Raw genomic sequence first — 25,592 nt, forward strand, 5'->3', positions numbered from 1 at the left:
CAAAACTGACCAATGGTCCCAGCTGCATGCTCCAAAATCTATTACATCATGTGATATGGTTACACGTCTTATGGGCATCTCCCAGTCATCAATTCGATGTAGGGGAAGAGATCTTAAAAATATGAAAGAGACTTCTAAGGGGGTGGCTTATGCAGAGTAAATGGCCATCATATATGTGCATATGTGATTGGATATATACAGATATATGGAAGATAACGTCCAATCCATTATCACTGGCCTACCAGGGAGTTATGTTAAATAGTGGGGGAGGGCTAAAATAGGATTCTTAGTTTTTATTTGATAAATATTCACTTTATTTGAATTTTATAGTGAGCTCACATTATTTTTATAATTAACATATAAGTTTAAAAAGATGGTAAATAAAACATAACATTTCAACAAAGAAAGGAAATTATGTGTTTCAATATGTGTGTATAGCAACAAACTGAAAATGTACTCTCTGTAATTTAAGCATACTGACTCATCTCTCTTCATAACCGTCAGGTAAAAGGAAACAAAGGTCTTAAGCAGAGTTGGAGCCTCTATGTCTGCTCTCATCCCTGGAAGGGTGTAACCCTTCCTGCTACTGAGTCTGATTTCAGAACTATGAGAGGCAGGGGTTTGTAAACAATCCCTTAAAGAAATCACATGACCTGCTACTGTACATTTTTTAGATTGGCGTTGCGAGCTTGGGTCTAAAGGGGCAGTGGGGTAGCCAATATTTGGTTCTTTCCTTTACTCAGCAGAATCTTATCTTGTGGACATTGCAACCTCTGTGTTCTGTGAGAGACCCAGATACCCTGAGAAAATCTTGTCAACATCATTGCATTGGAATCAGCTCTAAGTTACCACCTCATCTGTATTTAGTTTCATGCCCTTGAATAAACATAGAACAGTTGTACTTATGAGTTCTCCTTCTGAGATTTTCTAATTTTTTTTTAAATTCTGCATTTGTATTGTGACTGTTGCAAGGACACTTGGGGACTTATTACAAATCTTCCATTCTTTGACATTCAGTAGTAACAGGGTGATCTCCTCATTAATTTCCAAATGGTTATTTCATAGTATCTTTCCAAATGCTTAATTAAAATATCAATAAATTGTTATTAGTTTCCTTTCAAGATAGCATTACATCAATGTATTCATAACATGACTCAGAGTATGAAGCCAAAGGAGAAATGTAGACATATCATTACCAAAAGCACATAAAAACAAAAACATTCTTCGAAACGAGAAAATGCCAGCATGCAGTGAAGGGAACATTTTCATGCTATACAATAGTTTTATTTACTGATATAAAAGCCACAGATTAAGTATATAGACAAATCTTTTCTAGTTGTTATCAATGTCGCTGTCATCTTTATCACTTTTCTTAGTGAATCAATGAATTATTCTTAGACCTTATCTTATTTGACTTTTCTGTAGTTTTTTAGGATTCCCAAATACTTTTTTCTACTTTAAACCTTTCAATCTTCTGGCTTCAATCAATTCAGACTTCCTTGATTCTCCCCTGAAATCTTTAGCTATTGCTTTATATCACTTTTATAGAATTTTCTTCTCAATTTCTTTCTGATAGGCACACTGAATGTAATTTTATTTTTCAAGAATCTTTTCCCATACATCATCAGTTAGGAGCTAGAATGTATGGGATATATACATTATACAAAATGGACAATGGGGACTTGAATGATTGATTTTTTTAAATGTGAAAATGATGGTCAAAATTAGCTTTTCACTTTTAATATAATGAATGTGATAAATTTTAACATCTCTATTCAAAGTAAATTGTGTTTGACTAATTTTCTTAAGATATAATTCTTTATAATTAGGCATATTTAATATATTTATAGAAAACTTTTGGGAATTTATGGCTCAGGTGCCATAGTAGATGCAGAAATTCTTTATTTTTGCATTCCTTGCTGGTAGAAGGTTGATGTTCTTTAATACCATCAATCTTCTTTTTTTACTTATGATAAATTGGTTTTTGTGTTTTTTTTTATTGTTGTTGTTATTTGTTTTTGTAAATCCTAACATTTTCCACTATTTTTTTATGGATGATACATATGTATTTGTTATCATTTTATTATTAATATTTTTGATCTTTTGATTTCTTCTTCTTCTTATAGAATACTGTTTAACATTTCCTGTAATACTGGTTTGATAGTGATGAACTCCTTCAGCTTTTTCTTCTTGGGAAGCTCTTTATCGGTCCTTTAACTCTAAATGATAGCTTTGGGGGGGTAGAATAATCTTGGTAGTAGGTCCTTGCTTTTCATCACTTTGAATATTTTGTGCCAATCCCTTATGGTCTGCAAAGTTTCTGTTGAGAAATCAGCTGACAACTTATGGGACCTTCCTTGTAAGTAACTAATTGCTTTTCCCTTGCTGCTTTTAGAATTCTTTGTCTTTAACCATTGCCATTTTATTTATGATATGTCTTCATGTGGGCCTCTTTGGATTCATGTCGTTTGGAACTCTTTGTACTTCCTTGACTTGTATGTCTATTTCTTTCACCATATTAGGGAAGTTTTCAGTCATCATTTTTTCAAATAAAATTTCAATTGCTTGCTCTCTCTTTTTCTTTTCTCCTTCTAGTATGCCCTTAATACAAATGTTGGTATGCTTGAAGTTTTCCCTGAGGTTCTTTCAACTACTCTCCTTTTTTTGTTATTGTTGGATTCCTTTTTTATTGTTCTGTTATGCTTAGATGTTTTCTGTTTCTGTATCATCCAAATTGATGATTTGATCCTCTGCTTTACCTACTCTACTGTTGATTTCCTGTAATGTATTCATCATTTCAGTTAGTGTATCCTTCATTTCTGACTTGTTCTTTTTTATGATTTTTGTCTCCATTTTTGTGTTTCCTATCTTTTTGTTGAAGTTCTCTTTAGATCATTGAGCATCCTTATAACCATTGTTTTAATCTTTGCATCTGGTAGATAGCTGGTCTCCATTTTATTTAGTTCTTTTTCTGGAGTTTTGTTCTGTTCTTTCACGTGGGATATGTTTCCTTGTCTTCTCATTTTGGCATCCTCCCTGTGCTTTTTTATATGTATAAGGTAGAGTTGCTAAATCTTCTGGCCGTGGTGTGTGGCTTTATGTAGTTAAGTGTCTTGTAGGGCCCAGGGGTGCAGCCTTCTTGGTCACCTGAGCTGGCTGCTTCAGGTGTACCTCCCTTGTGGGCTGCATAGACTCTCCTGTTGTAGTTGAGCCTTGATTGCTGTTGCCATGTTAATGGGAGGGATTTACCCCAAACTGACAGGCTCTAAGGACTAGCCGTAACCAGAGAAGGGGATCTGCTATGCGGGTGCCAAACTCATGGAGCAAGATTCACTTCTGTAGGGCTCTGGTGCCTGCTGAGTCTGTCACTAAGCGTTTTGATCATGGAGGTACTTGGGCATAGTCTGAAGTTGTCCACTGAGTATTTTGGCTCGGGGTGCATTGGCTCTGGGGCCTCCTAGGACTTACAGGCTATGCCGTGGCCAGGGCCACCGGGCATAAGCTCCCAGTGATCTGCACATGGCTGCTACTTGTGCTGGACTCAGAGTTTCCCAGGAGAGGCAAAACTATAAACCAAGACCAACTGCAGCTGGTGCTGAGCCTTGTGCTACTTAGCAAGGGATACAGGGTTAGATGGTGCATGTTAGTGTATCCTTCTGCAATTTTAGGAAAGCCCATAGCATGATTCAGGACAGGCAGTTTGTATAGAAAAGCCACTGGAAATGGCTTGCTTGGGGTGGGAGCTCAAGGAATCAGCAGGGTGGGGCCAACAATTGTAGCCAGGTTGATAGAGACTCACATATGGGACCTTCCTGCCAGATCAGTGAGAGAACGATTCAGCAAGGGAATAGTGGCCTTTTCCAGCATTTCTGCATGGGAGAAATCTCCCTCTCCAGGCTTTGTCCTGAAGCCTGTTAATTCAGTTTCTCCCCATGTGTCCCTGACGTCCTTTGAGCTGTTTCTCCAGCACTGGAGCTCAAAACAGTGAATCCGGGTAAGTCTATTATTGAGCCTAGTAAGAGGAATTCCTGGGATTCCAGAAAGCCCCTTGTATCACTCAATCACAATCCCCACTGGTTTACACATCCAGAAGTACCGTGGGACCAGCCTGTTCTGTGTTTCTGTCCCTCTTACCAGTCTCAATGTGGTTTCTTCTCTATATCCTTAGTTGTAGTATTTCTGTTCAGCTAGATTTTAGGCATTTTTGAATGATGATTGTTTTTGTGCTTAGTTGTAATTTTGCTGTGGTTGTGGGAGGTTCCAAGTGCCCTGTTTATCTACCTTGACATCTTGAGCAAAAGCTGGCTCTTTTTTCAAATATTTAATTAATTCATTTATTTATTAAATCAGTTAAACTATTGAACATCTATGTAAAAGACTACACTAGGTACTGGGAGTACAACAAGGAGAAGAAAAGAAAACAAAATATGGTTCTTAATTTTAGGAAGTATATAGTAAATATTAATCTCCTCTAGAGTTCTAACCTGGCCACATGGCCCCTGGATGATCTCATTCAGTCCAATAAATGACACATGGATCCATGCCTTTCATAGCTTTAAGTTCAGCCCAGGTGTTTTTAGTGACATATAGTTATTCCCTCATAACCTATTGGCTCTGAGCAGCTTCACAGGAATATCCTTTGCTCTTATCTCCATTCATCCATTCATCCAACAAGAATATGTGCATTGTCCACTCTCAGGCTATAATGGTAAACAAAATGAGACAATGATCTTGCCCTCATGATATCTGGCAGAGATTTGGAGATGCAGGCACTAAAAAGTAAACAAATATGTAATGGCTTTAGACTGTAACAAATGTCAAAAGGAAATCACAGGTATGAGATATTAGAAAATTTTGGGAGGGTGGTTATTTTTGCTATTGTGATAAGGGAAGTTCCCTAAATGATGACATTTATTTAAAACTAGAGTGCAATACTGCAGTGGGAATATCAAAGGACTAGAGAAAGAGTGCTCTAGGTGAAATGGACTTTCTGTTTCACAAAACAGGAAGAATGTCAGTGCAGCTATAATGGAATGTGCAAAAAGAAAGTTACAAGATATATTAGAGAGCAAGTACAACAGAGATAGGCAGGGGTCATGTCATATAAGGAACTTGTATTTCATTCTATATAAAATGGAAAGACATTGGAGGTTCTAGCCCAAATTTTACATTTAATTTACATTTCTAAAGGAGTACTTTCATGGCTAAAGAACATATCTTAAAGGGACAGAGTAGAAGAGAAACAAGATTGTTCAGTTTTATCGATTCTCTCTATTCACTTACTACTGAAACAGAGGTAAGAGATGATGGTGACTTAGACTGCTATAATAGTGGGAGAATCTTAAATAGTGGTTTTACTTCGGGTAGAAATGACAGGATTTGCTCATGGACTGGAAATTGAAGATTATGGAAAGTGAAGAATCAAGATAATTTCTTGGTTTTGTCATGAATACCGGGATGAATTGTAATATTTACTAAGGTGAAGTGAAAGGATCAATGATTTGAGGGTGAGTTGGAGAATTAAGATTTATGTTTTGGACCTTTTATGTTTGAGATGTCTTTTAGACTTCCAGTTCGGAATGTCAAGTAAGCAGTTGGATAAAATCTAGAGCTAAAAAAAAATCTAATCAAATTATTAATATTGAAGTGATCAGCATATAGATAACATTTAAAAGACAGTATTGCGTAAGAAAATCTAGGAAAAGAGTAGACTACAGAGGAGAAGGGGCCTGAAGATTGATTCTTAGGGAATGCCACCATTTAGAAGTTGGGAAAAAAAAGAACCAGCAAGGGGGACTAAGAAGGAGCAGCCAAAAGGATATTTTAAAAGTTTTAAAAGGACAAAAAATTTCCAGAACATATTTCTATATTTAGCAAACAGATATTACAGAAATGTCTCCTGTATCACAAGTAAAACTATCAGATAAAATATTTTATATATCTTTTAATACATAGTTGAGCTTGCAGAAACATCAGGAATTTCAAGAAATCTAGATATGACTTAAAAAGTCATATTCACAAGGGTAAACAAATGAGCGCTGAAGCCAGTAACCTCCTTGGTGTATATGTTAAACTTACAGATTTAAATACTTAGGAAAGGACAGGAAAAAACACCCGAGTTCAAAACTATAGAAAGAGTCATTAAGTACAACACTACCTGAAGATGAAGTACAAGAAATATATCTCATTCTCAAGAAGGGCATAGTGAGCACATATGCCTGTCTCTGTCTTGGCTTTACATAGGAAGAAAACAAGATTAAAAAAACTGTTACATAATTGAATTGGACCTCTCAACATTCAGTTAATCTTCTTTCTAGTGGAGAATTTGAAAAGTTGAAATATATATTTTTTAGGCTCCTTTGTAGCCATTGTCAATTCACCCAAATCGAGGAGGGAAAAAATAAGCTGGATCCTTTTCTTGTAGTGGAAACACATATTTGCAGCCACTGGGGTCCATGTTTAAATGTCTAGGAACCAGTTTCTTGGGTATAAGGCAATTGTGGCAACCACATGGTAGTATAGTAGTAGTAACAAAATACTACTGTATTTTGTACTGTAAATACTTTGTAGTACAGACTTCTGTACTACAGCTGCAATAATGAGATTTTGAAATCTAAAATCTAGGCATATCCCTGATTTCCACTTCTCTGTATCTTCCAATCATTTTTAAGCACCTAATATCATGTAGCATATTGTTTTCTGCTTAAAATACAGAGTATTTCCTATTTTCTTCACTAAATTCTATTTAAATCTCTCTTAGACATCCTATGATGTCTGTATTCACCCTGGGCTAGAGCTGGATTTCACAACATCTCTGTGCATTTAAAAAAAAAAAAGCCAAAAAGGTTTAAAGATTTCCCAGGTGATAGTGTTCCCATGAAGTAACTAACAAAAAAAATCAAAATTTATCTCTGAGATAACTTTTAAATTCAGGTTTCAAATAAATCAACAAAAATGTTTAAACAGTTCACAGTCAAAAATCCCTAGACTAACAAAGAAAGAAATAAGTAGCTATGAATGAGAACCAGCAAAAACAAAAATAAACAAAAGATCTCATTATCAAAATGGGAAAGAAGGCTAATATCGGTGCCATCAGATAAAGATCATATGAAGAACATATTTAATATATTTAAAGAAAAAAATCAGGGAATTTAAGTTGGACTAAAGAATAGAATACTATCGAAATTTATAAGGTAGATTTGAAATAAAAGAAGTTCTAGAAGTGAAAAACAGTATAATTAGAAATGACGGTCTAAATAGCATAATGCATATAACAATATAAAATTAATAAAGTTTACTATAAAACTAAAGAAATTTCCTAGAAAACAACAAAGAGAGATAAGAGATGAAAATATGGAGCTGAGGTTACAGATGTGTAGGACAGAATGAGTCTAACAGAAGTGATTGGATTTCCAGAATCAAAAAGTAGACCATACAAGTTTGAAGCAATATTAAATAAGTAATAAATTTTTGAGAAATTTTAGAATTGATAAAAGACATAAATCCTCAGAATCAGAAGTCCTAATAAATTCCAAGTAGGAAAAAAAATACACACTTAGAAATATTATGGTCAAATTTTTAAACACCAACCACAAAAAAAAAAGATTTAAAAAGCAACAGTTAAAGCAAGGAATAGTAGAATAAGATCTTCAGAATAAGATGCAGACAAAAATATTAAATTAAGAATTCAGAGACTGTACAGAGACTCACTTCTGAGCCATTAAAAGGCCATTTGGGGAAAGACTGATTTTGAAGATGTCATAATAGAAATGGCATTGTGTGGAATGCAATACAACTTGAGTCGATTTGGGCTTCCCTTAGCTGTTCCCATGTTGCCTGTGGAAGACATATTGAAGAACATGCACTCAAGCACTTTCAAGAAAGCAGTCACCCTGCTGCATTAGAGGAGAAGGGCCCTCATGGGTAAAGTTTTTTGAATTTGGTTTGAACAATAACCCATTGGAAGAAAAATGCAAAAACAATTTCAGGAAAAAATAGAAAAAGAAGTTAAGAAAAGACAGCAGGAATTAGAGCATCAAGTTAAAGCTGGAAAATATGCCTCCAAAAAAGAGTCTACGTTTGCAAGGTCTAGCTCTGCTCACAATAGAAATAGTTCCTGTTCAAGACTCTCTACAATGCCAGCATCACCAGCAAAAGATAAAGAGGTATCTACCTCAGAAAATGTAAGATTGAAAAAAGCCCTTGACCTCTCAATTAAAGAAAGGCCAATTGTAACTCCTGGTGTTATAGGATTAAGACATTTGGGAAATGCTTGTTATATGAATTCTGTTCTTTGAGTATTGAGTCATTTACTTATTTTTTGACAATGTTTTTTAAAACTTGATCTGAACTAATGGTTGTCTGTGACAGCTAATGAAAAGACAAGATCCTCTTATAAGCATCCGCTAGTCGCAGAGACAGTGTATCAAATGAATGAATGCCAAGAAAATGATAAAAGCTCTGTTTACTTCAGACACCTAAGTTTATCATCCAGACTAAGTGGTGGAACATCAAAGAGTAGAAAGATGGAAATTATTCAACCAAAGGAATCAAGTTCACCATACATTTCTCTCTGTCATTAATTGCATACTTTGTTCCAAGTCATGTCATCTGGAAAGTGGACCTTAGTCTCACCATTTGCTATGCTACACTCAGTATGGAGACTAATTCCTGCTTTTTGTGATTATGCCCAACAAGATGCTCAGGAATTTCTCTGAGAACCTTTGGATAAAGTACAACATGAACTAGAGACAGCTGGTACCAGGTTACTAGCTCTCATCCCCACTTCTCAAAGGAAACTTATCAAACAGGTTTTGAATGTTGTGAATAACATTTTTTCATGGACAACTTGTTAGTCGTGTTACATGTCTTACATATAACAACAAATCAAATATCATAGAACCTTCCTGGGACTTGTCACTGGAATTCCCTGAAAGATACCAATGCAGTGGAAAAGATATTGCCTCTCAGCCATGCCTGGTTACTGAAATGTTGGCCAAATTCACAGAAACAAAAGCTTTAGAAGGAAAAGTCTATGAATGTGACCTGTGTAACTCAAAGCATAGAAAGTTTTCTTCAAAACCAGCTGTACTCACAGAAGCCCAAAAACAGCTTATGATTTGCCACCTACCTCAAATTCTCAGACTACATCTCAAATGATTCAGATGGTCAGGACGTAATAACTGGGAGAAGATTGGTGCTCTTGTTGACTTTAAAGGAACCTTAAACATGGAGCCCTACTGCTGCAGAGAGTCCACGTAATCCCTCAGACCAGAATGTTTTATCTATGATTTATCTGCTGTAGTAATGCACCATGGGAAAGAATCTGGGTCCAGACACTACACTGCCTACTGCTATAATTCTGAAGAAGGTTTCTGGGCACACTGCAATGATTTCAAGCTAAGCTTGTGCACTATGGATGAAGTATGCAAGGCTCAAGCCTATATCTTGTTTTATACCCAGCACGTTACTGAGAACAGACATGCTAAATAAACTCTTGCCCCCAGAACTCCTCTCTGGTATCCTACCTCCTACTGGCTAAATAAACTCTTGCCTCCAGAACTCCTCTCTGGTATCCTATATCTTCCTGAAGAAGCTGAGACCTCTAATGAATTGCTTAGCTAATCCAAAAATAGTGGAGCTTTTTGAGATTTATACATATATTTTCTAAAAGGGCTGACTTACAATTTTGAACCTAATTTTTATTTTTTACTTAATCAGTGCATGTTATGTTTATACATTTTCTAACTGTGTCTTTTTACAGAAAGAAAGCATAAATACATGTATATCAAGGAGAGCAGGTAATTAAACTTTTTTCAAGTACTTGGGAGTTTTCAGTTTTTAGTGTTTACCTCAGACTGGTGTTACCTCTTTTATATTTAGTTTTAATTCACTCAAATCATGAATTTGTGCAATCTTATACTGAACTTCAGGTGGCATTTTATACATTTCTTATCTTTTGCAGCTATTTCTTATAAAGTTTTTATTTGATGGAAAACTAGACATTTTCAATACTAAAGTCTTACTCCCCAAAAGTCATTTCTTTCAGGCCATTTGTATATTGAAGTTACCTTTGCCCCTTGAAGGAAGTTAAACTACTACTTTCAAAAGAAATATCAAGGCATCATCTAAATACTCATCAATCACACTCATTGATATTTCTGAGGCTTTGTGTTACTGGGCTCAGCAGACGTTGTTGTTAATAGAAGTTCATTTTTATTTTCAAAAATTTATTTTTAATTATTGTTCCTCATTTGGCATGGTCAAACTATACAATATTAGTAAGTTAAATGACTTCAGTACTATGGACCTGAAAACAGTGATGGCTTAGACTTATAATGATTTGTCTGGCAGCAAAGAGATGTGTCCTGATTCTAATAAAGCAGTCATATCAAAAAAAAAAAAAAGAATTCAATAAAAAGTTAAAGTAACTTTCAAAAACAAATACAAAATAAAAATAACTTCATATATCAACATTTGAGAGGGCTTACTACTACAGACCCTCACCAAAGGAGCTTCTGAGGGACACGCTTTAGAAGTAAGGAAAATCATCTAGAAAATACAGTGGAAGAAACAAATTTGTTATGAAGGAAATGAAAATCTGGAGACTGCAGTATCCTATAAGTTAATCAAAGGAAAAACTTACAACTGTGTGAAGTGAGAAGAAAATAGATTAGGTTTAGAAGACTTCAAACACCAGCAATCTTTCAAAAAAAATTAGGTGAATCTAGAATGATACTTGGAATCAAGTATATTTTTAACATGTTTTGTTTTTACAGAAAACACACTAAACATTATGTGTCCACAATTACGTCCATCTTTTTCTCTAAAAATAATCTTGCTTCCATAATTTTATCTCATTGAATCATGCCGTTTACTTGTATAACCAGTTGCCAACTAATTTTAAACAACTTGAAAGTAGGAGTCTTAGGAAAATATTTTGAGTGAACTTGTATCTGTCTGTTCATGATAATTAGGGAAATCCAAGATGAAGTAGTTCTACAAGTTTGCCAGCAGGAAAGAGCCATTTGTAGTGGACTCTGTGATGGGCAGCCTGGCTACCTGTCTTTAGGAATAAAGGCCTTATTCTCCTATTGCCTGGGAACCCAGGAGGATGATGGCCCTCGTTAGACACCCTTATTGTGGACTGAGTCAGCTGAGGAAAACAGCTTCTTTCCAGGGGAGATCACATTCAATTATGGGTCATAGAGGGATATAAAGGACCCACAAGTTTCCCCAACTTGGGAAAATACTAAATGGTGAGGTCTACCTTGGGAATGCTTCATAGCTTTACTTCTCATGAACAATCATGTTTCCTTTCTATAGATATTGAGAAAAGAGAAGTCTTTACTTAACATCTTGCATGTTAATATATGTCTCAGTCTGCCTCCAGGGAAATCTAAGTGGGAGCTATTAAAGTATTAGAGAAGCATATTTTTAAACAGTTTGCATGAGATTAAGAATGGTATTAATGAAATAACCTAGCATACATTTTCACTACCTTAAGAATAATTTTTAGCCCATTGTATTACTTGAATTTTATAATACTTCTTCTTTATCATTTTTTTTTCTTGCTGTAATGAAGTGAACAGTATGCAATTTAAGTAGGGTTAAACCTGGTCCTTTTGTACGAGGGAGGGAGGGAGGGATGGAGGGAGGGAGGGAAAGACAGAAGGAGGGAGGGAGGAAGCGAGGAGGGAAGGAGGGAGGGAAGGAGGGAGGAAACAATTCTGAACTCTTGCAAAGCTTTAGAGAGTTGTTAGATTTTCACAAATTCTGAAATTCTCACTAGTGGATCTCAACCTTGGCTGCACTCCAAAAACACCTAAGAAGTTAAAAAAAAAATACGGATGTTGTAACATCCCAGAATTTCTGATTCAGTTATTCTGAAGTGCTGTTCTGGTACCCAATTCTTTTTTAAAGTCCACGTGAAATAAAACTCCAAAAGAGTTGAGAATCATTTATTGACACAGCATTTTAGGTTTTAATCTATTTACCAGTCTCAGCTTTCTGACCTTATTTCCTATGACCTTATAACATGATCTTTTCTGTCCCCTTATACGCCATCACTAATAGCTCTTTGTTTTGGCTAATAGTCTGCAACACCATGTTCATTTTTCTACCCCTTTTCCTCCACTTCTTATTTCTTATTTGTTTTTCCAATTGTTTTTTATACTTGATTCTATGCTTAGTGTTACATAAAAGCTTTTTTTCCACTTTATTTCATATAAATATCTTCTTTTTTTTTCAGATGCTTGAAGCACCACAAGTGATATAACATACTTATTCTACATGCAGTTATAGACAGGCGGTTATATAATTTTCTATTGTTGTGTAACAAACTTCCATGTACTTAGCACTTTAAAAGGATCACTACCTGTTATCTTACAGTTTTACAGGTCAGCTGTCTGGGCAGTCTCAAGAGGTTTCTCAGCCTAGGGTGTCACAAAGCCGTAATTAAGGTATCAAGCAGGCTAGATTCTTATCTGGGTTCCAGGGAATAATCTATTTCTAAGTTCTTTCAGGTCACTGACAGGATTCTGTTATTTGTCATTACAAAACTAAAGTCACATTTTCCTTGATGGGTTTCAGCCAAGGGTTGGCCTGGCTCTCCTAAAAGCTGCTCCCAGTTCTTTTCTATGTTCAATGCATGGCTATCTTGCACTGAATCCTTCTGATGCTTTGCATCACTCTGACTTCCTCTTCTGCTTCTAGTCAGAAAGAAACTTTCTGCTTTTAAAGTCTCATGAATTAGGTCAAGTCCACCTGAATAATTTTCCTATCTTAAGGTCATTGAACAGTAACCTTAATTACATCTGCAAAATTCTTTTTGCTATGTAATGTGACATATTTTGGGGAATGAAACCAGAGGTGAATGTCATAAGCGATATTAGAATTCTTCCTAACACAGCAGTTTTAAAAAATTCTTTTAATATTTTAAATGTATCCATTTGAGTTCCCCAGCTAAATTAAGAAATAATTTACAAGGAACAGTGGTTTCTTTTATAAAATAAAAGGTCTATAATAGTTTCTACCATATCCATATACAAATTCTTATCTACTGAGTTACTTATTAATTTATTTAAAAACATATAGAATGCCTCTGTGTTTAGGGTCAATAACATCTGTGTTGAATACCTGAATATATGCTTTTTCTTGATTACCTAGCATTCATTCCTCCTCCCTGAAAGCACCCATGTTCTTTGGGGAGAAGTCTAATGGTGTGTTGGAGCCAACTCATTTTAACTCTCAAGAATATATTGTAAGCATCTCTTCCCAATTTTGAAAGCAATCATATTGGTGGCTTCAAATTATTCTTTATAGTTGAAACATTATACCATGGAAATTTCTATTGGTAAATTCTATTAAAAAAAGGGAGGGTCTTTCTTTTTTCTTTCTGGAGAGCTAGTTATTAAATATGTACCAACACACCACTGTAAATAACCTTTGCCTTATCTTTCACACCTTACTCATTGTAAAAGTAAATCCATGAGGCTGCCTGTGGGTATTTCATTCCCTTACTCCATGACCCCAGCCACCCTGTACTCTCACCAGCTCTGACACCAGCAGAAAGAGGACCTGTGGCACAAACTAGATGCTTCTCTCGGACTTGGACTTTAAAGTTAGAAAGATAAAGATAATAAGAGTAGCTGAAACAGTCCGTATGTACACTCTAAATAGGTGAACTATGTCATGTGAGTTATATCTCAACAAAGCTGTTAAACAAAGATTCTACAAGATCATGCCTTTCATCTCTGCTTCTAAACCTTCAAGAGCAATTATGCGCCTTTCTGCTTTCAAGATTGATTCTTGAGACTCTCATTAATGAGCCCAGCATACATTCTGCAAGTTCCTTTCACTTAAAGTAGCCAACATCTTTATCTTTTGGCTTACAAATTAGGCACTATAATATACATAATATTAATTTCAAGTCTATATTAATAGCAATGTAAAATTTTCCTTATTTGGAAGCAACCTATTTTCAACATAATCTAACATTTATTAACAAAGTGGTAGCACATATTTGATTGTCTATAGTTATTCCAGTTTTGCGAGGTTCTGCTTATTTTTTTTTCCAGATCATCAGGTATTTTAGAACAATACACTAACTTAATTCTCTAAAAGCTCATTCCTGCTGGCAACCTAGCATACTCACTCTCTTATGAAAAGAAAAAAAAAAGATATACTCTTTTGCTATTTGGCTCACTAGAACCATCAGAAAGTTTACAAGGTTTAGAAAATAATAAACACATAATATGTGAAGTAAACTTGACCACAAACTTATACCACACACAAAAACTAAACTCAAGACGGATAAACGACTTAAATGTAAGTCACGACACTATAAAAGTCCTAGAGGAGAACATAGGCAGGAAACTCTCAGATATTCCACACAGCAATATTTTCACTGATATATCCCCTAAAGCAAGAGACATAAAAGAAATGATAAACAAATGGGACTTCATCAAAATAAGAAGCTTCTTCGCAGCTTAAGAAAGCATCAGCAAAATGAAAAAGGAACCAACCGTATGGGAAAGTATATTTGCCAATGATACCTCAGACAGGGGTTTGATCTCCAAAATATATAAAGAACTCATACAACTCCACTCCAGGAAGAAAAACAATCCAAGTAAAAAATGGGCAAAGGACCTGAACAGACACTTCTCCAAAGAGGACATACACAGGGCCCAGAGACATATGAAAGGATGCTCAGCATCTCTAGCCATCAGAGAGATGAAGATTAAAACCATAATGAAATACCATTTCACACCAGTCAGAATGGCCATCATAAACAGATCAACAACAAGTGCTGGTGAGGTTGTGCAGAAAGGAGAACCCTAGTACACTATTGGTGGGAATGCAGACTGGTGCAGCCTCTGTGGAAAACAGTTTGGAATTTCCTCAAAAAACTAAAAATGGAACTGTCTTTCAATCCAGTTATCCCACTGCTGGGACTATACCCTAAGAATCCTGAAACACCAGTTCAAAAGAACCTATGCACCCCAATGTTCATAGCAGCATCATTTACAATAGCCAAATGTTGGAAGAAACCTAAGTGCCCAAAAGTAAGTGAGTGGATCAAAAAACTGTGGTACATTTACACGGTGTAATACTACACAGCAGAAAGAAGGAAGGAGCTCCAACCTTTCTTGAGAGCATGAATGGAACTGGAGAGCACTATGCTAAGTGAAATAAACTAGGCAGTGAAAGACAAATGCCATATGATCTCACCTATAAGTGGAACCTAATTAAAAAAATAAACAAGCAAGCAAAATAGAACCAGAGGCATGGAAATAAAGAATAAACTGACAGAAACCAGAAGGGAGGGGGGAGGAGGATAACAGGGGAAAAGAAGGGGAAGAGTCATCAAGGGACATGTACAAAGGACCCATGGACAAAGCCAAAGTGGGGAAAGATTGAGGGTGGGACATGGGAGTAGGTGGGACAGGGGAAAGTGGTGGCGGGAAGATGGAGACAACTGTACTTGAACAACAATAAAAAAAAGAAATTATAAGTCACATTTTTCCATTAAGTTTGATATTGCCTAGTCTCAGATTATATGTTCTTTGCCAACTGCCTTAAGAAAGTAGTAACAACTTGAGAAATATATAGACAATTCATTTTTAAAAAGAAAGATAATATTGATCCAGTGCAGAGAAGCTAAAATAGAGTTTTGAATTCCCATTCTTCCATTAGCTTAAATATATATTTATGTAGTAAGAAGAAATTGTGCACTTGATATCAATACGGGAAACAGACATATAGCCTCTTCTCATTATTTACCCTGTAGAGGCTGCAGCTGAACTGAGAAATACAAACTCTTTTCTTAAATATTGTTAAATATATTGGGTGCATATGTTCAAGGTCATGACTAGATGTGCATTTGTGTGTGACTAACGTTAAGTCAACGTTTAAGCCATCAGTTTGGCTATGGTATGTATTTCATAAGGGTGTGTGATATTTGATAGTAAATTGTACCTGAGAAATTCTGTGTATTCCGAAGTCAGTGTTGGTGTAGTTTTGTTTTGTTTTGCTTTTTTACATGAACTTCAAAGTCAATGTGTGTGTGTGTGTGTGTGTGTGTGTGTGTGTGTGTGTGTGTGTGTGTTCATTTACCATTAAAAGTGGCTGGAAAAATATATTGATTCAATAATCCAAGAGATGTTGAAGAACTTCAGTGAAAGCTATTCTGGTCACTTATAAAAATATTTTTGCAAGTGTTCTGAAGATTATTTATGCCTTAGCATAGCCATATTGTTTGCAATAATTGTTATAAATATTTTACAAAGCCAACTATTGAAGGTTCTGATTAACTGGTAAAGGCATTTTTTGGTTGCATTTTTTAGCAATATTCATGTTTCCATTACATGGAAAAAAAGTTTTATTCTTTATGTTTTTATATTTCTTTGTTTAATAATTTGTAGATTGCAAATGAAAATACATTAAAATTATGTATTTTATTATAGAAATATAATAAATGCAAATTTGCAGTGCTTTTAATTCTTTTTTCACATTTTAGCTTTACATTTAGCTTCATAATACATACTAGTATTGAATATATCTCTTGGATACACGTCACCTAAGCTGTAATTTTTTTAACTGTGACCACGACAGGGTTTAGGGAAGAAAGAATAAGGTCATTGTCACACTAACAACAAATGTCACCCAGAGATTTTACTCTGTTTGTGAAGAGATGACTCATGGAAAGCATAATGCCACTCATTCACAAAAAATGAAAATGAAATGTGATATAAAATGTGTAAAAATTCATATTCTTCAGCTGATGTGATTTAGAAATCACAACAGAAAATGAAATACAGGACTGCAATTGTGGGACAAATCCCTGAAAAAATCTATTTGTCACACAGGTTAGTTTCTCAAAATACTAGTATTTTTATAATTGGGTTGTCTGCCCAATTCAAACAAAGACAGTGGGGGTGGGGATTGAATGTGGGAGGTGCAGGTGGGTAGGGTAGTGGAGAGTAATCAGAAAGGTAAAAAGAAATGAGAAAATTCTCATGTATTTTTTATTTTGGTTTTTGGTACCTCAGTACACAAGAACTGGAGGACCACTGGCTTTCATTATTATTTCATCATTATGTAAATCAAATAAATTTTCTTTTCCAATAAAATTTTATGAATAAATTGCCAAAATAAATAAATAAATAAATTGTATATGGCACAAACCCACCACAATTTCTCCTGTAAGCTGTCCCTTGCCTATTAGTTTGTTTTTTAAATGGCTCTCAACTTGTTCTGTCTCACCAATTCTGGTAGTTCAGGATTCATTCTCACCATTATCAGTGGCTGAACATGATTGTACAATAAGCCAAAATACTAAACACATTGTAAGGAGAAAAAAGTCAAGAAGAACAGAGTATGTAACAGAGTATCTCTATGTAATAGCTAATCCCTTATGAACACATTTAGAAACTGTCTGTAGGTAATTACATTCAGGTAACCTGATCTAAAAATGCCAGGTTCATACAATGGTTCATTTAATTCCATCTGGTACACAATAATGCGTTCCTTAATGGACATATCGATTTAAAAGGAAAAAAAAATCACCTCGGATATCAAAAACTCATATTCCCTTGGAAATTACATCGAAAATTAGAATCTCAAAATGATCTTACAATGCTTAATTTATAAAAAGGAAAATTAAGGTAATGGGGTTAGACTTCTCACTACCTAAATACCTTTAATTATGATCTATTTTCTTAATAATGAACATACAGTTTAATATGAAAAAAATGGGTCAGGATATGTAATATCTTGAGAGTAACAACACAAACTGATATAGAACATATGTAAGTCATTTAATGTATTCCAAATACTTTCAAAGGAGATATTTAAGTCTTAAAAAGGTTATACCTGTCATCAGGATAAGAAAGGTGCAAATATATGCATGTGTTTATCACAGTCATTGTTGCTCTCCTTTTAGGTTATTGAGATGGCCAGAGAGGTGTGAATCAAGATGGCAGAGGAGTGAGTGGGAGCCACAGTGACCTCCTCCCAGGACCAACCTAGAATTACAACTAAATTGTGGAGAAATCACCAGGAACAAGCAACTGAACAATAGCGAGAGAGGAGCCTTATAACCTCAGACAGTCAGAAGAATCAGCTTTAGCACAACCTAACTGGTAAGGAGTGCAGGAGAGACTTGAAAGGTGGGCAGGGCGCCCACGGATGGCAGCACCAGAAGGATATGGAAACAGCCAGTTGGATCCCCCTGAGATGAGTGGGTTCTAAGCCAAAAGTGGGGCTCTCTGGCCTACAGCATCAGAGCTCAAAAAGTACACAGAAAACAGTCAGCTGAGAAAAGTGGCAGGGCTGCTTTCTGCCAGAGATGGGCGGCTAGAGACACAAAGAGCTGTTTAAAGGACCAATGCATAAATTTTTACTTGCAGCAACTTATCCTGTTTTTTGGCAAAGACGGGGACAGAGTGGGCTACAGATGCCTGAGGAGAGACTGGGGAAGGAGGCTTTGGGGAGAGAATTGAGAGAGTGGCCAGTGGGATCTCAGTGCTGACTCATTCCCCATAAGGCAGCAGCCATCTTCCTCAGGCAGACCACTCCACTGAGCGGCAGCAGTGTCAGAGAACCCAATAACCCTGCCCTCAGGATGGACTCCGCCCTGCCCTGAGCTGTCTAAGCCAGCCTGCTGAGTGCAGAGTGACTAAATTAACGGCTGAAGGAGGCAGCCAGACAGTAGATTTCTGGAAGTCTTGAATAGACTGCCTAAGGTCAGACAGGAACAACATCTGACATCATCAGAGGCAGATCCAGAAAGTAAAGACAATGGTCTCTTACCATAGAAGTGCACACCACAAAATCAGGAAATCAAGACAGAGCCATTTAAGAAGCAGAAGTAAAAAAGAAGAGTCTCACAAATAATGGGAAGACAAAGAAACACCCCCCAGTCACAGGGAAAGGAAGAATCCCCAGAAAGAGAACTAAATGAAATAGAGGCAACTATCAGATATTGAGTTCAAAACAACTGTTCTTAGGAAGCTCAATAATCTCAGTGAGCTCAGAGAGAATTACAAAAAACTACAGGGAAACTACGAGGAACTTACTGCAAACTATATCACCATGAAAAAGGACACAGAAACTATCAATAAGAGACAAGAGAACATGAAGAATACAATTTCTGAATTGAATAACACAGTAGAAGGAATCAAAAGCAGGCTAAATGAAGCCAAGGATTGAATCAACTGGAGGACAAGGTAGAATAAAGCTCCCAGAAAGAGCAAGAAAATGAAAAAAGACTCAAAACGAATGAAGTGGTGTTGAGGGAAATGCAGGACAACCTGAAGCATAATAATATCCATATAATAGGGATACCAGAAGGAGAAGAAGAAGAAGAAGAAGGGATAGAGTATCTGTTTGAAAAAGTAATGATGGAAAACTTCCCTTATTGGAGAAGAAAAAAAGTCACACAAGTCCAGGAAGCACAGAGGTCCCATTCAAGAGGAACCCAATGAGGGCCACTCCAAGACACATCATCATTAAAATGGCAAATATCAAAGACAAACAGAGAATCCTCAAGGCAGCAAGGGAGAAGGAGGTAGTAACATACAAGGGAGCCCTGATACGGCTAGTCGCTGACTTCTCAACAGAAACACTACAAGCCAGAAAGGAATGGCAGGAAATATTTCAAGTCATGAAAAACAAAGGCCTGCAACCAAGACTGCTCTACCCAGTAAGGCTCTCAATTAAAATGGAAGGCAAAATGAGGAGTTTCCCAGACAAAAGGAGGCTAAAAGAATACCCCTCCACCAAATCAATACTGCAAAATATGCTAAAGGGTCTGCTTTAAGATGAAGAAAAGGAGTCTATGAATACCCAGTTCCTTTCACAGTTGCCAATATTGGTATTGCCAATATTTTTAATACGTATTAATCTGATTTTGACAATGATGTGTTATTTTAATTGTTACTTTATTATTTGTTTAAACTAAACATGTTTTGTATATTTCTTGCCTATTTCTATTATTTTTAAAAAGCTTTAAATGACTTTTTGGTATGCTTTATCCATTTATTGATTAAGGTTTGTAGAATTTTTTTCCCTAAAAAAACAAAAAAAAAAACCCCTGTTAACTCTTTTTTAGATGTGTGGCAAATACTTTCCCATTTTATTACTTGTCCTTTAACTTTTTTTATATGTATATCACTGTATAGTCTTAAATGTTTAATACAGTCATATTGTCAATATTTTACTTTATAGCTTCTGTGTTTGGATATGTTACTTCAGGGTAAGAAAAATATTAGTTTGTGTTTTCTACTAAAACTTCTTAGATTCTACATATTGATTTTTAACTCACCTGAATATTTCTTGTATAATGTGTGAAATAGGGCTCTATATTTGTTTTATTTCAAGTAATAGCGGTCCATGCACCTGATTTATTGAATAAGCTTTATTTTTTCCATTGATTTGAAATACCAATTTAATCATATATTACATTGTTAGACAGATATATATGTTTGTTTCTAGAATGCTCACTTTATTTCATTGATCTGTGTGATTATTTCTATGCTGGTGTCATGTTGGTTTAATTGCTGAGACTTTATAATGGATTTAAATTTTTTAATATTTTATAATGGATCTTGACATTTAAAATAAATAAAATCAATCTGCACTTAAAAAAGAGAAAGAAAAAGAAAGAAGGAAGGAAGGAAGGAAGGAAGGAAGAAAGAAAGAAAGAAAGAAAGAAAGGAAGGAAGGAAGGAAGGAAGGAAGGAAGGAAGGAAGGAAGGAAGGAAGGAACTCCTATCTTTTGTGACAACATGGATGGAACTGGAGGATATTATACTAAGTGAAATAAGCTAGTCAGTGAAAGACAAATACCATATGATCTACCATACTATAAGTGGAATCTATTCAACAAAATAAACTAATGAGCAAAATAAACCACAGGCACGGAAACATGGAGCAAACTGAAAGTGACCAGAGTGGATGGGGAAAGAGGACAATGGTGGAGAGAAGGGGAAGGGACTAGACAAAGAACATGTATGAATGACCCATGGACATGGACAACAGAGTGGGAATTGACTGTGGGAGAGGGGGGCAGGGTGGGATGGGTGGAAGTGGGCAAAGGGGGAAAAATTGAGACTACTGTAATAGAATAAAAGTGATTTAAAAATTAAGAGAAAAAAGATGGCCAGAGAAATTGGCTTCCTAGAATAAAAAATCACATATAATTCAAAGCACCTTCATGCATGACTTGGAGGAAAAAGGACCTGTAGTTGGCCTTTTGAGAAATGTGAACTCTGCCTTTCAATCCTTTTTCTATCAGATCTCTAACCTTGATGTCTCCTAATACCTCTGTTTTTCTCAATTCTTTCTTGTTTTACAGAAGGCCACAGGGCAAATGCACTTCCAATTTGCGTGAACATTTTCCCTTTACTGTATATATGTATCTTATAATACAGTTATGAAAAAACTTGTCGTCTCCTCACCAAAATCTACACCCTTAACTTGATTCTCTTACATTCCTGCTACTTTAAATACTAATTACGTCATTTAATAAGCTCAACTTACAAAACTTTGAATATGTCATCATGTTATTTCATTGCAGTTAACAAAATGTATTAGTTTAATGACCTCCTGGTGTCAGAGTTTGAACCTAAAAAAGGGACTCTGTTAACAGGAATTACTTTTAAACTTTGTATAGAAGTGTATGTAACTAGTGCCTTACAGGGTAATGAGAAAAGAAGATGGTTCATGGTTTCATTAATTAATTCATTCATTAAATATTTAAGCGCTTATCATGTATCAGACACAGATATCAGTGCTTAGGATAAAGCAATTCATAAAATAGACAAAGAGTTCTAGTGAAGGAGATTACAGGGGGGAAAAGGGTGTTTCAGGCAGGTGTGAGACAATGAGCAATATGCATAATGTATATAATACATACAGAAATTATATTTTATGTTAAATAGTGATAAGCACTATGAAAAAATATTAGAACATGGTAAGGGGAAATTACGAGGAGGCGGACTGTTGCACTATTTAGTAAGACAATCAGAGAAGAAGGCTCTATTAAGAAGGGAAACTCATGAAACACTGAAAGAGAAAACAGAGCTGGCAAAGTGATTTTGTAAAAGAAGAACAATTCATACAAGAATGAAATTGTGAAGGGAGTGTCCCCAAAACAGCAAGGTAGTCTATCCTTGTAGTGGAGCCAACCAGGATGGGGAAAATAGGAGATAAAGAATAAGGAGGGGAAGCAGGGGACAGTTTGTAACGCTGGGTCTTGCAGGGCATTGGAAAGTCTTGGGTTTTTATTTTTACACAGTAATTCCAAGACAATACTGTGTGGCAGTCCAGTGGTGACCATGTTTTCGGGGCAGGTAGACTTACTACATAAAGTACTGTATTTTGCCATGTATAAGGCACACTTTTTTGCCCAAATTTTTGAGGGAAAAATAAGGATGCCCATTATACATGGGTGGCACTAATTCTATACCTATATAAATGTTTTTAATTCTTTCATTTATGCTTACTCATTAAAAGCATAACTCTATAAAGCAATGACATCTGTATGCAAAATAATACTCTGAAATACAATAACTGGTTTTGTTTCTAAATATAAATAAATAAAAAATTGAATTTAAAATTTAGAACAAAAGTTTTTTCCTGAAAGTTTACGCCAAAAATATGGTTGCGCATTATACACAGCAACATACAGTAACTGTCCATGTGTAGGCTTGACCTCCACATAGCGCGTGCATCAGATAAATGAGCACTATGGTCACAGCTTACCAACTGCCTCTGAGAGGAATGCTCCACCAACCCACGTGCTAAAATTGTAAGTAACTCAACCCATTTGTTTTGATATAAAGATTCCCTTTCACTTTTCGCATAAAAGCTTTGGGGATATCTAGTAACAACTCATAAATGATTATCATATTACTCTAAAAATGTATTTCTTGGTCCTGGCCAGGTAACCCATTTGGTTAGAAAGTCATCCAGATATACCAAGTTTGCAGGTTGGATCCCCTGTCAGGGCACACAGGGGAATCAACCAGAGAATGCATAAATAAGTTGAACAACAAATTAATCTCTCTCTCTCCCTCTCTCTAAAATCAATAAGTAAAATTTTTTTAAAAATAAAAATACATTCTTTCTCTGTAACCTTCTTGTTGAACGTCTACTTCATACTAATGCTTAATATAAAGCAGCATTTGAGTCAGAGCTTATCCTAAGAATAGAAATCTGAGTATGTTTGCTATGTGTTAGAAAGTACCTGGTATCTTCCCTCATGTTAATAAAAAAGTTAATTTGCACATAGCAAGGAAGATTTAGAGCTATTGGTAATAATGAACTCTATCTTTTCCCTTAGAACCTGGAAGACAATAGAAATATCCTTGTGGATGTACAGAAAATATATACTTTGTCATTTCAACTGACATTCCAAAGAGTTTTGTTCTGTGGCAGACTGCTGTGAGGAAGGAATGATGATTGTTACTTCAAGCCATTCCTCTGCAGAAGGACCCATTTGAAGCATGACTGCTGAAGGAGAAAAGAGTCACAGCTGTAGAGTGACAGCTCTCTCTGCTCCATTATGTCCTTTTGAAGTCTGCAGAGCTCAGAATCTGCAGAAATCAGGCATTTCAGATGATGTCAATATCTCTTCCCCCTGCAGATCCTTTTCCATTTCTCTATCTCCAAATAGCCCTACATGAGAAAACATTGGTATATAGCTGATGGGGAAATATTATCTTAAAATAAAAATTTTTTCTCAATAAATGATAAACCACAGCATATGTTAGTAGCTGAAAATAAGTTCATTTCTTGCTGCATTTTTTTTACATTTCTGAGCTACAAAATAAGACTTTATAATTCCAATTAAACTCCACATTTGAGGATCTGTCTGTGACATACATCCTTTTATACAAATTATAGTTATTAATGAAACTTCCATGACTGCCTATACACTTGGGGCTTAAAATGCATATTTAAATATTAACAAGGATCTGATTAAGATGCAGAAACATGGGTAGAGAAGCTAATGGAAATACTTTGCTCTTGTTTTGTCTTGCTTCTATATTATATTCATCAAAAATTCCAATTAGCAACATTAGAATGCAGCATGACTTCCTATGTTTTCTAGTTCATTTATAGCACCTTTGGTTTAAGGAGTTAGGGTAAAATGATTATTTTTAGTATTGAAATGGAAGAAGATTTTATTGAATAATAATTTCAGGTGAATTTTTAAAACTATGCTGCCTCAATAGCTTGAAATTTCATTCCTCACCCTCAACTTAGATTTTTCAATTAATAAAAAAAAAAGTTCTTTTTTGTCTTAGCTTTGTACCTGTTAATTCATTGAATTTTGTTTCATTGTGTTAATAAGCTCCAGGTCACATGTTTCCTCCTTGTACAGATCCTGTTATATCTTGAGGAAATTCGATTCTGAGACTTCAGAACACAATCCAATCTTTGGCTGAATACTTGGCATTGTAAAGTAACAAACTTGTCACTTTGGGATAGTATGATAAAACAAAATTAGACTGCATTTCTACTAATGATGTAATAACAGAGATAAGAAATTTATACACCTACTGACATTTCCCTTCAACATATTCATCTTTTATGAGACTGTAAGTTCCTAGGGGCAAGGTCTGTGTCTGCCTTCTTTGCTGAATAAAATGAATAAATGAATCATTGCATGGAAGGAAGGAAGGGAGGAAGGAAGGAAGGAAGGAAAGGAGGGAGGGAGGGAGGGAGGGAGGAAAGATTTATCCTTTTTTATGAGATTTTAGAGTCAGAATAGAAACAAAGAATATGCATATTAAAATATATTCAAATATCTCCCACTTGAAAAAAATCAATTTCTCACATCATTACAATCGCCAACTTCTCTTTCTCTTCTCTCGTTCAGCAAAAATTCTTGAAGTACCTTCAATTTTCTATCTATTCACTCCCTTTTTAATCTTTTCTGATTTTTCTTCTTTGCCTCTATAAACTCACCCAAACAGTGCACACTAAGATTAACCATGACCTTCACATTATTAAATGGATGTTTGGACATTCCAGAGTCTTCATATCATCCCAGCACTCAGCAGCATTGGCCTTGTTGATCACTTTTCTTTCTTACTGTGCCATCCTTACATTCTCCTGTTCATCCTCATATTTTTTACCACTTCCCAATATCCTTTGGATGCTTATCTACAACACAGTGTGTTGTTAGATGCTGATATTTGTGAATACACAATCCCAGTCGACTTTTTTCTCTCTCTGCAGAACCTTGAAAAAACCATCTCCAGATCCTTATTATATAAAGATTACTCCTACATTTTATACTATCCCTCTGAGTTCCCACTGTTTATTCAACATGTGCACTTGCATATCTCAAAAGATACTTGTGTGATCTGAGATCATGTGTCAAACATTTTGGTCACTTATCCCAGTAAACTTTTACACACACACACACTCCTATTAATAACTCTCTTATTTGTTTCAGGAAATTCTTGCAGATCAACTTAGACACAGCCTGCTCACCTGATAAGTTTATTGATCAAGACTGACTTCACGAAACTTGCTTTGTGTGGCCAGCAATTCTAAACTATTATTTCATGAATGTT

At 35.5% G+C, this 25,592-nt stretch overlaps 1 protein-coding gene and 1 pseudogene across 1 annotated transcript in view; one reads left to right on the plus strand and one right to left on the minus strand.

Annotated features, from left to right (window-relative positions):
• The window catches only part of GRID2 (glutamate ionotropic receptor delta type subunit 2), a 1,366,516-nt gene that overhangs the window by 443,493 nt on the left and 897,431 nt on the right, over positions 1–25,592 (minus strand). The gene's annotated exons all lie outside the window — the stretch shown is intronic.
• The window catches only part of LOC129085217 (ubiquitin carboxyl-terminal hydrolase 44-like), a 76,455-nt pseudogene continuing 58,998 nt past the window's right edge, over positions 8,136–25,592 (plus strand).

The sequence above is a fragment of the Pteronotus mesoamericanus genome, unplaced genomic scaffold, assembly GCF_021234165.1.
Source record: "Pteronotus mesoamericanus isolate MK-2021 breed Mesoamerican mustached bat unplaced genomic scaffold, CSHL_Meso_final scaffold_232, whole genome shotgun sequence".
NCBI classification, from domain to species: domain Eukaryota; kingdom Metazoa; phylum Chordata; class Mammalia; order Chiroptera; family Mormoopidae; genus Pteronotus; species Pteronotus mesoamericanus.